The following is a 13,658-nucleotide window of genomic DNA, read 5'->3' as shown; positions in this document are numbered from 1 at the left end:
TCATCTGACCCTTTAACCAAATGAAATGTACATTTTGGTACTTCAGATTAACTAAAATATTCCAACCAGAGCAGTGTTTGATAAGGGAAACAATGACAGGATGGCATTTTGTCCTGCACTGTTAGGAAAATGTCTCCTGGATGGCGGAAAAAATATAGAGATTTCTTTGGTCCTGTCTAAAGAATAGGTCCAGCACATGCTCTTCTGATGCCAGGAGTTCATTACTTCTTCCTCCTTTGGGGCTTCATTCCCCATTACAGCTCTCATGTGACAATACAAATTAGGGAAACACAAGGTGCAGTGGAATATTTCAGTCCTTGTTGTTTGTGGTAACCATGTGTCTACAGCAAGTGGAAGAGTGTCAGTTTGAAAATGCTTTGTGAAGCACAGAAGGCATCCTGCAGCTAAATCATTTGGCTGAATTGAATAGAGTAAATCGTATTTACTCTAATGTGTTTTGTTTTTCCAAACACAGGATCCCATTAACATTTGGGGGAGTTTTATTTTTTCATCCAAGATTTTGTTAAACAAACGTGGCTGTGTTTGGTGATGATTCATTCTTGTCTCTTTTAGTTGTTTGTTCAATCTATGCTGTAAGAGACTCCGGCTCTTCTCGGAAACTCAGAAAAAAGTCACTTTGTGGTTAAATGTTTTTTAATAAATCTGGAATTTTTGGACTATCCAAGACTGGTGCGTGTGCATAAGAAAAAGGTGCATTGTTACAAGGATTGATAGCAGTATGTAACTTGTATTTTCATTCCATGAAAACATAGAAATATTTATTTACTGGTTTTATATAAGGGGTGGCCCAGAGAGGTAGACGTAGATCACTGCCTCCTAAAGAGCAGCTTGCAGCCACCATCTGATTCACTGTATCTCTGTGATATGGGCCTGAAGGACAAAATCCATGTCTGCTGTTTCTTAAATGGCTCTGTGAATTATTTTTTTGTTTTTATGCAGATCCTACTACAGGTGACTTCTTGCTTTGCAGGGTTTACATCACCCAATACATAGAGTTGTCCCCTGCCCCAAAGCTCTCTCTCACTCCCCCGCATCTCACTCAAAACAAACAAACCAAAATTCCTTACAGCAGAAGTGTCATTTTAAAACTCCAAGATGGTGTCCGGTAAACCTAGCCAATGAGTAGTATCTTATTCACCTATTCAGGGAGATAAACTATTGACCTATACATACAGTTCAAGTGTGTATGAAAGTTTGGTGTGGCCCAGAGACACTTCACTGATTAAACCTATTCTTGCAAAATTTGGATAGACCTATTCAAATCAAAACCAATATTAAAGATAGATTTGGAGGGCAAGATGGGACAGTATTGCCAACCGCAAGCACTCAAAAATCATTAGTCAGCCCTCCCCCACCATCATGGGATTTTATAAAATAATAAATGCAGCGTTCTTTTTATTTACCTCCTGGTTTCTGAGCTTTTAGTAGTCACATTGTCATGCTTTTCTCTGCAACTATGAAGGCTAGAAACATTTTTGAATGAAATCTGAGATTCATGACTCCATGAGTTGAGGCTTTTATACATTTTAGGACTTAAGACTTGTGATAAAACAATTTTGAGGGGAAAGCTTCTGACACAAAGCAGACCAGGTATGTACTGCAATGACTATACACATTGTACCAACTCAACAAGCAACAACATAACACCAATAACAAGTTAGCATAGATCAGAAAATAAGAGCATATATGGGATATTTCAGTAAGCATTTAAGAAGTTACCCTGGCCAATATGTATGTATTTATGTACCTACATGTGTGTTTGTGTAGATGTGTATTAGTGTCATGGCTCCCAGTAGATAGGCAGGTTTCAAATAAATTTGTTAGTCTGTAAGGTGCCACAAGGACACCTGTTATTTTCCTCAGTATATAGAGCCTCAAGTGTGCATGGCATTCAGCAGGTTAATAGAATCACAGGACTATTACTGGTTAGCCAGATAAAGTTGATATGTAGTACCACTAACTGATGTTACATATTTGATGGAGAGAAAAAAAAACAACTCTCTCCAGTCCCTTGCCAAGCACTGCCTGTTCATTTGTTACTAATCACTTCATTCTCCTTGCTGAATCTCTCATGGGTATTCTGGGCTGAGTAAAAAGAACATGTTATACTCATTTCTGAATCATGTTTATCTTGCAACCATTTTCCAACCTTTCTTACAAGTGGAAAGGATACAGGTGCTTCTGTGGATTAGAATATCACTGAGGTTGTGTTCAAGTGTTGTGTCTAGGGATTAGACCAGTGGACTTGGAGGTAAGAGTCCTGGGCCTACTACTGTTTCCTTTGTGATCTTGAACAAGTAACTTTGGACAAGTTTTTCAGAAGCAAGACCTTAAAACTCCCACTGTAGTCCATTGGAAGATGCAGCTACTCAGCACCTCTGAATGGGAAGTCCTTAGCCCATCTATTTCTCAGTTTATTTACGTACCTTGCAGAGGCAATGTTTAATATATGTAAAGTTCTTTGAGACTTTAACTTGAAGGCACGATTATGAGGACTAAATCCTACAAATCCTCTGCATAACTTTACTAATTTAGTATCCCCATGGATTTCAGTGGGCTACTGCCATGAATAAAGGTAAGCATGTATGCCCATGATTGCAGGATCAAGTCCTGAACACCAAGTATTATTTATATTACTATTGTAATTTATAATATTGTTAAATCACCAGAATTACTATTACTATTATGTTTTAACTATGTGATTCCCATTGGCAAATTGTCTCCCTCTTCCCTTTATCTCTGTGTATTTGTTTCCTAATTCAAAATATTTCACGTGAGTTTATGCAATTTAAGAGTGTGTATTCAGGGAAACACCATGTTTCTTTCTATTGTTACATGTGCTCTCTCTCACCAATCGCTCTTTGTGGAGAGGTACATGATTGCCAGTAGCATTACAATAGTTGATTTTCTTTTTTCATAGCCTTCCTCCTTATTTCCTGCCTTGTTAATACTAGTGTTGTCATGATGTTTGTTTCCTTGAAGAGCTAAAGAGGGTTTCACATCTCAGTTAAAAGAGTATTCTTCTCTGTCCTCCCTTTGCAACAAAATATGTTTTGAAAGTATATATTCTTTTGTAAATGTAATTTAACTTGTGATAGGCCTCTGCTGCAAAGTTCAGAACTGATTCTGTATTTTCTCAAAGGTCATTAGACATTGGTTTCTCATTTGAACAATTAAATTAAAACAAATTGTTGAATAGTGCTTGCTGAAATGAAATACACTGGAGTTACTTGATTAAAACCTTCACGGTCATAAAACAATTCATTGGTATAGAAATGATGTTCATGTTTACGCCTATGTTTCATGCTCTTTAACTATCACTTGTCTGTAAAGAGTTGGGAAAATATTTTGTGTGAATATTTTTTTCTACTGAAAAATGCAGAAACAAGTCAACCAAAACTATTAATGAATTTGGGTCAAATTTGGCAAATGATTTTGGCCAAAAAAAGGGGGGGGAAATACTTCAAAAAATTTTTTGAAACATTTTCTTTTGGCATTTCCAGAAGGAAATATTTTGACTTTTCATTTCAGAAAGTCTTTCTGTTATAATATACCTATGTTTAATTTTGAAAAGCTATTGACAAACTATTTAAAACCCTCTTGAAAAATATTTCAGATTAAATACAATGTTTTGTTCAGGCTAAAAGCATGTTTTCCAGTTTTTATTTAGTTGAAAAAATAATTTTGGTTCAATCTGAAACAAAATTATCCCCTACACAATTTTTCAGCTCATCCACTAAACCAAAAACCTGGTTATTCATCCAGCGCTATATATGTAAACAATCCATTGATATGCTGCCAAAATTTTAACAAGCAGATTGCTCAAAACATTTCTGCCTCAGTCACTGATTCATGCAACTTTCCGTAGGTAAAATACTCTCCCCTGACCCACTCAAAAACAAATTAATCAGTTCCACAATCTCCCTACCACATGTCACTCCCAACTAAATCCATCAATCTTTTTATCCCCCTTGGCCCCCACAGTTCAGTACCTTTCAACCCGCCATGCTTCTCCACCCACGGAAATTCCCCTAGTAACCACTCCTTCTTGGTAGCTGCTCCCTAGAGCAGCAAAAGCAGGTAAGTTTATCCTAGGGCCTGTGCTGGCTGAATTAGTGGCAAGCTGGCCATTCTGTGGTTTTTACCCTGAAACTGGTCTTGTCTAATTCCCTTCTGGTAGTGGGTGGTATGGGAAGTTGGGGAAATGGGTTCCTTGTGGTTCTTGAGGTGGCAGGTCTTTCCTTATTGCTGGAGCTCTTCTCTAGTTGGCATAGGAATAGAACTTCCCAGGCTGATTGGAAATGGGGATGAAGAGGTAGAAATTAGCTAGCAGAGCATATTTGTCCTAGTTGGAGGGTGGGGGAACAGGACTCCAGTTTCCCTCCCAGTACCAGCTATTCAGACTCTGGGAAGGCAGTCATTAGTAGAGAACTCCCACACATTACAGAAGAGCTTTGTTCTGCATGCTCTACTCCTCAGACTTGGCTGGAGTGACTGGCAAGCAGAAGGCTTTGGGGATTACATAGTTAATACCACGTACACTTAGCATCACTGTTGAGGGCATAAAGAGGGAACTGCCCCTATTTTAACTGTGACAGTTTTGTCAGTAATAGATAGATTGAGAGACTGCTGACAATGTTCATAACTAGAGCTGGCTTTAGCATTTTTGGGTGGGTACAAAACTAGTGGGGTTGTGGGTTGTTGTTCTTTTGCCAGTTTATGTCCACCATTATCACTCCATGATGCACATGGCTAATCTATGGAATTTGGGAATGATCCTTTGAGAAAACCCCCAGACTCTGTGTGTGTGTGTTTCAGCTTTCTGTCTTCCCTTGCCTTCAGCCTCCTGCTGCAAAATACAAATATCAAGAGATTGACTATTTTGCTAAAGATTTTTTCCACCCCTTTAGAGGGCAGGGGGGTAAGTGGATAGAAGAGGATCACTTTGTTACTTTAATCATTATACCCTGGCTATTGTTAGCAACAAAAAAGGGAAGAATTTGGGTTTTTTGTCCTTAGAACTCAGTCTCTCTCACGATGATGGTTTATTTCACTCCAAGAAAAGGTAGTCATTAGCTTCTATCTGTCATCTGAAGCAGAATCTGTTCACAAAAGACAACAATGTACTGATGAAAGCACCTCTATACGGAGATTTTTTTTTCCTGGTGAAAAGCATTTTGCACCTGTGAAGTCAAAGACAGTAGTTTCTCCCATCTAAAATGGCACATTACATAATGATAATAGTGATGCTTCTATGACTCAACTACTGTAGTATTTCAATGGTGTGTGACTTATTGAGTTCCAGTTCAGTAAATTGCATTTCTTGTCTAGATTTATGAAATATGGAAGGTATTAAGCACTGGAGAAATGCCTACTGAGTTACCTGTAAAATGAATTAAGAAAAAAAGAATAGGCTATAGTGTATGCATTTAAAGTAAAAGGCCTCAATAGTTTGTGTTATTAAAAACACCTGGCATTTGGCCATCTGTTTCTCTCTTTCCTACTAAGAAATTCTTTGCAGATGGGCATCTCTTTGAGAAAAAAGTAATCCCCTTCTAGTGTCTAATAATTGATAAATGTACACATGCTTTAGCTCCAAATGGTCCTGAACAAGGACTCTGGAAGCTTATGTACTTATATTTGTTGTTACATTGCCAAGATATTGGCCCAGATCTTGAGCTATAGCCAAAGAGCCCTCAGGAGATGATAGAGGGTACCCATCTGGTCCCTAAAATAAATGAGAAGCCATGCACAATCCTTTTGCTGGCAAGGTAGTCTTCAAGGTAGCTTTGTGTTAGTGGGTTAGTATCTGGGTGAGTGTATTATCTACCTCAGCCATTTTTATAAGACGATTAAAGTACATGATTTTGCACTTCCAGCATTATTTAGGAAACACATTAAAAAGTCAGTTATGGTATTTTTGTTTAATTCCCATCCAAAATCCATGTCATGTGAGATTTTATCATTACAGAATAATCTCAACTAAAAGACAGAGACTATTTAAACTCTCTTTTATTACTACTTTGACACTATTCACTGATAAAGGAAAACAACACCTTGGCCTTATTCTTTTTTCTTTTTTTATAAAGTTAATTTTGCATTATTGTCAGTATAACTAGCTGCAAATCAAAGTAACAATGCTATATTTTTCTATCCACTTATCACTTTTCTAAAATAAAACTCCTGTAACAAAAGTATTGGTCTCTTGGTATTTGTATTTGTAGCAGACATGACTCAAAGTCACTATAAACCTATTGTTAGCTGTATGATTTAAAATGTAATAACAAGAAAACACTGGGACTCTGTGTGTGTTGTGCATTTGTTACAGAAAAGCAAATGGCATTGGTATAGCTCTCACAGTCACACCCTCACAGTAATGGAATTGACTGATTGCTTATTGTTATGCTCACAGCTGCACAAGGAATCCAATTATCTGTACAAAGCTTTTGGGATTTGAAGGTGCAAGCAGAATAGCTAATATTTTATAGGAAGACGTCATTGAACTCATTGGCAAAAAGTTTTAGCACCCACTTTTCAAGAGAGTTGGAATTCACTTTGTAAAGGAAATCAGACAGGGTAGCATTGTTTTTCTCTCTATTACAGTCATAAGCCTCAGTAACAGAGAAAATAGGAAAAGGAAATCTAAAGTTCTCCAACAAATGCTCAGAATTTATTCTGTCATAGCATATTAGGAGAGCACAACAAACCAGTGAGAAAGAGAAAAAGAATAAGAGTTTCCCCTACCCAGGCTTTTAGTTTATTCATCAATAGTTTGATCCAAAGTCCACTAAAGTTAAAGGGAATATTTGCTGTGTTGGGATCAGGCTCCAATAGTGTGCAACTTGACACACTGAGGTTTGCCCACCAGAGTGCAGACATTTACAATTTGTATTCCCTAAAACTGCTCTTGCCCTACAAGGGATTTCACACAACATGTAATTAGCCTACAGAACTTGCTACCACAGCATGATGTGGAGACAATAAGAAGTCAAAGTATAAACCACAGGTAGTATCTGGTATGGCAATTCCTATAATCCTATGATTTCTTGCTGTGCAGGGGTCTGTTTAAAGAGAGAAAAAGAAAAAAAAAAAACATTTTCTGCAGGACAGGAAGAAATGCCCAGCTCCAGAACTGTACTTCCTTAAGTATTTTACTTTCCATTCTCTCCCTGTCCCTCACTATAATGTTCAACTCCCCTGTCCCGAACATAAAAAGTGACCCCTGCCACCTTCCTACCACTAATGTAAGAGCTAGAAGCAGCTCAGCTCTGGCCTATTAAGCGGGCAATCTCACACTCCATGATTACATATCACCCTGTCTCTCTGCACGGAGTTTCTGTTGAGTTGGTTATGATTATTCCCTCACCTCAGCCTGACCCACCCAGTGCATCAGACTGACCCATTACTGGTGGCCACTTCTTTAGGCAGGACAATGTCAGAAGGAAGTGGGTTTCTTAGATGTAGAGAAGGGCCAGGCAAAACTTGATTTTGGACTGAAATCCTGACCTGCCACCATCCCACACAGACCTTCATAGATCTTCTCTCCTTCAGGCCACAGTGACCTCCCTTGTCCAACAATCTTCTTCCTGACCATTAACCACTACCTAAGTGTTAAATATATACCAAAGAGTCAAAGGAATATTGTGCTATGAGAGCTATTCTGATCACTACCTCTAATGACAAGAGTAAATAACTAAAAATAAAATGTTAAAAGGCATTGTACATATCATAAAAATGGCAATGAATAATAAAACAGAGAGCTGTAGAAAATATAGCACAACATTTGGAGGCATGACAAAAGTAGAAGATCTTCAAAACTGTGGCAAGTTTTATCATTTCAAACTATTTTTAAAGAACCTAATCCTTATACAGTTCTTAAAATATACATAATTTACCTTTACACTCATATCAAAGACCCTTTTCACTTCCAGAATTTGTAAAGTGACCCTATTGTAAATGAAAAACAGGCTCCTTATTATTATTAACATATAACTTTTTCTTACAACTTTCTATCTGTCAATATGAGTTTTTATAATGGTACCCATCATCATATATCCTGTAAAAGAAAAGGAGTACTTGTGGCACCTCAGAGACTAACCAATTTATTTGAGCATAAGCTTTCGTGAGCTACAGCTCACTTCATCGGATGAAGTGAGCTGTAGCTCATGAAAGCTTATGCTCAAATAAATTGGTTAGTCTCTAAGGTGCCACAAGTACTCCTTTTCTTTTTGCGAATACAGACTAACACGGCTGTTACTCTGAAACCTGTCATATATCCTCTGAAAGTCTTTCAAATGCATCCAAATGTTGATCTATATTTTTGTTTTGTTTTAGAGGATCAGAGAGGACTTTCTATTGGGAGTATCTGGCATTTCTCATTGAATGAGACACAAGCACAATTCACACTCATGGAGATAAATAGCGAAAGATATTTCTAAAAATGCTTTCAAAATTCCAGATCTGAATGCTGCTTCTTCAGCCCTTCTCTACATATAGTACAACACAGAAAGGTCCACTGAGATTGGTTTGTGGCAGTTAGAGACATTCTGTTAAAAAATAGTGCTGTTCATCAAAGCTTTTGGTGCTATATTACATATATATTATATTATATTATATTATATCACTTACAGTATTGTACTGTCAAAACAAGCATGTTGACAGGACCTTGTGTAACATGATATGAAGAGCTGTGATAGACGCAGTGTGACACAACATAATTACAATGAAAGCCATCAAAAGAATATTACATTCCTGAAAACACCAGCCTCTCACACATACTGTCTCTAATCAGCTAAAAGCAGATATTTCAAACTCTCCAGATAGCCTGAGTGCAGATAAATGAAAGTCTGATGAATATTGCTCCAAAAGTACTAGCAACTGAAAACAGGGAAAAGAACAGCCAAATAGCTCAGACCTTTTCATATTTGCTAGTGGAATTGCTCATGTCAGATGAACCTCAACGTTGAGAGCCTTTTTTTTTTCCTTTTTAAAATAAATTGAAAACTTTGGATGTTTAACCCTATCTATCAAGTTTGGAAAATCTCATTGGAACAAAAAACCCCCAAACATATAAATATGTTTTTATCACTTTTAAATTGAGCATAAAAAAAGATTCAGCTTGGATTTCATGTGGGGTGGAAGTTTACTTCTTTTTGTATCAGCACCAATTTATGAAGCCATAACATACTTGGCACTGTATAAAATCACCATCACTAATAGATGTGTGTACTCAGAACAGCTACCAGAACAGTTTACTTGTCTATCCACAGATTTAAATGCTTCATTTCACTGACAAGAAACCATCAAGATTTCCATTCCAGGTCAGATCATTAACAAGACTCTTTTTTCCAAAAAGACAGATGTTCTTGCAGTGTCCTTCAACAAAAACATCTATAACAACTGGATGCTTTTCAGTGCTGCCTTTTTATGATGAAGAAATGTATAGCTAAAATTACAGATAATTTCATTGTTCTGCTTCTAATTTTCAAAGATTAATTTCCCCCCTGAAGTGGAGTTTTGATATTAATGAAAGGGTCTCTATTTTGGACACCAGAGTATACACTGGTTAGCCATTATGGTTAAATATTTTTGTTAGTTAAACATAGGTATTGTTATCTAGTTAATTATCCCAGTGCAATAACAACTGAAGAACCTTTCTAGCTGCAGTTCTATACTTGGATCCAGTTTAATAATTTGATCATTCCATGATGTTTATTCTGAATCCCAAAATGGCAATGGAGGTTTGCAACTGAGACCAGGTATACAGGAACCTGTGCAACATCACCACTCAACGTAGTGCTTAGCTATCTGTCTATGTTTACTACCTGATGAATGAGTTTACCACTGGCTATTTTCTTTTTTTATACATATAGTGAATGCATACTAAACAAACGAATAGAGAAACAAGTCTAAAATGTCAGATTTTCCAGTTTCTTAATCTATTTAGAACCTCCTTTCTCCTTAGTATCTTTCTACTGAATAACTTAGGGCTGCCATACTGTTAATCCAATCTGAGATATTAACAAATCTGAAAGTTAGCAATAATAATAGTGCAATGTCATATCTGGAATTACCACTTATTTCATTAACTACATAATTTATGCTTCAATACTTTGATACTTTGATGTCCTACCTATGGATCTCCAAATACAGAACAACCACATTTGTGCAAAACCAAGTATTATTAACAAAAAAATACAGTTAAATTTTAACTTACAGCAACCTGATCTTACTATCTGTGTAAATTTGTATATCATGTGCATACTATATATATATGAGCATATCACACAAATTCAGTTTATCTGCAAGAACTAGATTTAGTTCATAGATTAGATTGACTATAAATCTAGATGAGATCACTGTGTTTATCTAGTCAGACCTCTTGTATAACACAGGCCACAGGATTTTCCTGAATTAATTCCTGTTTGAAGTAGAACACATCTTTTAGAAAAATATCCAAATTTCATTTAAAAATTGCCAGTGATGGGGAATCTACCACAACCCTTGCTAACTTATTCCAATGATTAATTACCCTCACTATTAAAAAAATGTGCCTAATTGCCAGTCTGAATTTGTCTAGCTTCAACTTCCAGCTATTGGATCTGTTATACCTGTCTGCTAGACTGAAGGGCTCTGTATTATAATGCGTTGTTTGCATGTTTGATTAGAGGTATTTTTTGACAGGTGAAAGACTGGGTCAGAAAGGTTGGGTTTGCTTGTTGCTTTGAAGGTGCTGTGGTTTGTGATCATCTTGACTTTCAATTTGTGGAGTAGTGATTGAGAAATCACCATCTCTTGCCCAATCAGACTGACAGTGCCATTAGAACACTTAGCTTTTTGTGAGAGGTTCTGATTATGTGCAGTCAGACTGTCCCCTAGACCTGGACTGATAAATTGAGCCCTTTGAGGATAAGGACCAAAACCTGCAGTTTGATCCACTGTGCAACAGAGAAGCAGTGGAAAGAGTGGAGCACTTAGGTGATGTGCTTTTCATGGTCTGTGTTGCTGAGCAGATGGGCTGCTGTATTGAGAGCTAATCATAGCTTTTTCTAAAGTTGGTGGCTTCATTTTGAGGACCACATGATTTATTATAATCAAACCTGCAGGCCATAAATGGATGGATCACTGGGGCAACTGACTCCAACAGAAAGGATGCTTTTCAGAGCTAGTCAGACATTTTCCAAGAGAATCTTTTTCCACTGGAGAACGCCAATTTGTTGAAACTAGACAATTTTTATTTTTGGAAATGAGTCACCTGAGAAAAAAAATTGTTTAGAAAGAAAAATAAAGAATGCTTCAGCATTTTAAAACAGAACAGATTTTCCACTGTGAAATTTTTTTCAATGTTTTAAATTACGATATATGTATTTTTTTTAAAAAGCAGAAATCAGAATGAAACATTTTGATTTTGTTCAAGCAAAAACCTGAAATGTTTTTTTTCTTCAGAATTTTGTTTCACGGGGAATTTCCAAAGATTTTGAAATGAAAGAAATTTAAGATTGCAGAATAGAAATAGAAAATCCACTTCTTGGCCAACTCTAATGCTTCACATGCTTATGGGTATTTGGATATCCAGAAACAATGAAAAGTTCTAGAAACAATTCTAGAAAAGAAACAGTTCTAGAAAAGAACTGAGGCTGTGGATAATTTGAACAATGTGAGGACATATTCCCTCAATGTAGGGCAATGAAGATGGTGATTTTTTTTTCTAATGCATCCCCCATAATCAGTTTTGGTCATTTGCTCTTCATCAAGCTGATCTCTCATCCAAATTCCTAGATAACTGGGAGATGATGCAGTTTGAGTCTGATGTGAAGGTCACATAAGGCAGGGTGTCATCTGATTGATTGTTGGCATTTGAGTCCCTATTGTTTTCAAATCTATCCTGATGGCTTCATATAAAAACGTGAACCAGGATGGAGACTTTAGGCTTTAGTGACTTAGGATTCCCAACTACTCTGGGTGTAGTCAGAAAGGGCTGACTGGAGCCCTCCTTACTATCCCACTATCTCTGAAGTGGGACAGCAGGATTCTGTGGCCCGCTATATCAAATGCTGTGAAATGACTCTTGTCCATGTCCAGGAAGAAATCAGTCAGTCAGTACTATCTATGCCTCATGTGCTGGAGCAGTCATGGGTAGTGACAGAGTTTTCCTATGGAACTGCTGCTATCAAATTTCTAAGCTCTACTGCCTGACATACCTGGTTCAAGGAGATAGAAATAATCTCTGTAGTAAAACCCTGTCACGCTCTATGCCATGCTCTATGCCACATCTGAAACAATAATATGCCATGGGATATCAACAGTTAAAATAATAGTACACACAAGCTGCAGTGGTGTGCAGCAAAGGAGTTGTTAAACAGTAGTCATTGCTGAATGTATTATTGACTCATTTAGAATCCACTTACATGCTGTGAATTGGAATATTTACCTTAACACTGAATATAATTGGGTTTACTTTCCATTCAGGAGCAGGGAGAAAAAAGGAGGGCTAGAGAAAATTTTTAAAAAAAAAAGTTATATAGTACTTAAAGTGTATAAAGGGAGCTTACCTTCTGAGAGGTGTTCATGTATTTTTAATAGACGGCACAGCTTCCCTCTCTCCTTATTCTACTGAGGTCAGGTAACAATCTGATTTTTTTTTTTTGAGTAGCTGCTTATGTCTACATGAGATACACACACAACTGAAGTTGAAATGCCCTGATTGCAACACGAGAAGGAACAGTAAATATCCATAATAGCAATGCCGCTCTACTTGAACTACAGCTTCTGTAAGGGCTTGTAACCATTGTTTTGGTAATAACTTGACCTATTATTTTTGTAAGGCATATTTTTTTCTGGAAATACTAGTTTTGTTATGTACGTAAACGTTGGAAACCCCAACAAATCCTGATATTTAGACTTTGGTTAAGTTATTCCAGGAAAGATAGGTTCTTTAGTATCATTTAATTTTCTGCTGGATGAAATACGACGATAATCCTTGGATAGGAGTGATTCTGGTTTAGGCTTTTTTCCAGACTACCCTGAAATTGCCTCTACCATGATCAAACTAGTCCCAGATATGATCCAACTGCATAGTCTGCACTTCATAACATTGCTAAATGAGTGGTAGGTTATCAATTTACTAAAGAAGATTTTGAGAAGATTCATAGATAAGGCTGAGTACAGTAGGCAACATTATTCACCTTCAACCACATAGCAGACATGAATGGGACTTCTTAAATGCTTTGGTTTAAAGAGTGAAGGCTTATTAATAAAACAAAATGCTGGCCTTCTCTCTCTGGCTGTTACAATGACTCTTAAGGTACATTTTCTATTTGTTTTGGTAGATGGGTATTCATTTTAAACCTTACATCCGGACAGCCTACAACTCAAGCCATTTGTTAAAACATCTATTTGCATATTTTTTATAAGAAACTACAAGTTATGAGTGCCACAGAAGTGCTTGCATGTATTTATTTCTATGTACACACTGTCAATTTCTATGTACACAATGTTCAGGTCTAGGCCCCTTTGACAAATATTTTTAAACTACAGTTTTTATAAGTTCTAAATCCAGCAATTTAACCTAAGACAATTTGTCCCTGACCTATCAAGGCAAAGTAATGAACAACCCCTTTCCTTCCCTCCTCATCACC

This window comes from Lepidochelys kempii, chromosome 2, assembly GCF_965140265.1.
Source record: "Lepidochelys kempii isolate rLepKem1 chromosome 2, rLepKem1.hap2, whole genome shotgun sequence".
In the NCBI taxonomy this organism is placed as follows: Eukaryota; Metazoa; Chordata; order Testudines; family Cheloniidae; genus Lepidochelys; species Lepidochelys kempii.
The sequence above is the reverse complement of the archived record's forward strand: the minus strand, read 5'-3'. Positions refer to the sequence as shown.